Here is a 1,624-nt window from a genome sequence, read left to right as displayed (position 1 = left end):
TGTAGACCAGGCTGGCCTCGAACTCAGAAATCCGCCTGCCTCTGCCTCCCGAGTGCTGGGATTAAAGGCATGCGCCACCACGCCTGGCCCATTTTTTTCTAACACCCCACCCTCGCTACTGTCGCCCTAACAGTGTTAGTTAGAGCACCACTACTAATGTGCATTTGAATAGTAAGCACCATGGACAACTAAAACCCAGAGAGAATCAGAACTACTATTTCAAGTTTTCTTTCCCATTAAACTCTGTTACCAAAGCACATAATACAACTGACCTTTACCGGAGTATCTGTACCCTTCAATCCCCTTGGGATGAATTTATTAAGTAACATAGTGAGTGAAGGTTAGAATTAAACAGTGGTGACAACCTAGGTGACAATAATATAACACTCTTCAAAGGGGTCACTGTAATTTGTAAAGCCTAAGCTGAAATGGTAGAAATAACCTAAGAGGAAAGTAAATGCAAATTCAATAAATGTGGTTAATAAAACCACTTAAACCTATGAGAATATTCTCATTTCAGTACACAAAGCAAAGAACTAATATAATGGGGTGAAAAGATAACTCATATCTTTCCTCTACCTTAATTGAAGGCCAAGTTGATTATTTTGTAATTGGAGAGAGGGAAGAAGAGAGAAAGGAGGAAGGGAGAAAAGGAGGGGAGGAGAGAGGGAGGTAGGGAACTTTTCACTGCCCATTTGATTCTTTGTTTTTGTAGACAGAGTTTCTCTATGTAGCCCTGGGTGTGCTGGAATTCACTGTGTACACCAGGCTGGCCTCGAAGACCCGCCTACTTTTGCCTCCCAAGTGTTGGGAGCAAAGGTGTGTGCCACCACTGTATGGTTGTACCATTGCTAGCTTTTAAAGTCCTCAGAAAAATTTAGTTTCCAAACCTTTCATCTAATTTACACTTCTATCAACGAGCGATTCCACATGCACATTGTTAATGTATTCATACAGCAGGATGCTACTTAATAGCAGATGTGTGGTAAGTTTCAAAAGCATTGAGTAGAAGGAGATTAGTGACAATCCTGCCCGAAATCCCACAAGTAACAAGTAACGTGGCAATCAGAATACTCTTCTGTTCTGTTTTTTTCTGGGTCAGGTAGGGTAAGGAATGAATGAATGGGGCACAACAGAATTTTCTGGAGTGTACAGAAATGTACAGCTCTATAGGAGAACAGTTATGTTATATGGGTTACACACTGTTCAGCCTAAACTGTGCTTAAAGTCTGTGTGCTTTATTGTATGTGAAGGAAATGTCAATAATAAAGAGTATGGGAGGCAGCGGGGAGACCAAGTTAGATTATGCATAAAAACTTTAAAAAGCATTTGTATTTCTGATGCAGCTTCTGGGCATTACAAACTCAACTAAGAAAGAAAAGACAAAACATAGTCTCCATGCTCAGACGATTTAAATGCTTTATGAAAAAGAATACCCAAGTGTCAGCCACAGTACAGCACACACCCAAAGTGCCAGCACCCGAGAGGCTAAGACAGTAGGATCATGAATTCACACATATGCCCGCACAGGCACGCACGCACACAGAAACAGGGAGAGGGAGAGGGAGAGGGAGAGGGAGAGGGAGAGGGAGAGTGCATTCTTGACAGTATACAAAGCTATGAA

The 1,624-nt window shown here is 41.8% G+C and overlaps 1 protein-coding gene across 1 annotated transcript in view; it reads right to left on the bottom strand.

Moving 5' to 3' along the window:
• Ddx52 (DExD-box helicase 52) overlaps positions 1-1,624 on the bottom strand; it is a 20,707-nt gene that overhangs the window by 14,551 nt on the left and 4,532 nt on the right. The gene's annotated exons all lie outside the window — the stretch shown is intronic.

This window comes from Mus caroli, chromosome 11 (genome assembly GCF_900094665.2).
Source record: "Mus caroli chromosome 11, CAROLI_EIJ_v1.1, whole genome shotgun sequence".
In the NCBI taxonomy this organism is placed as follows: Eukaryota; Metazoa; Chordata; class Mammalia; order Rodentia; family Muridae; genus Mus; species Mus caroli.
The sequence above is the reverse complement of the archived record's forward strand: the minus strand, read 5'-3'. Positions and strand labels throughout refer to the sequence as shown.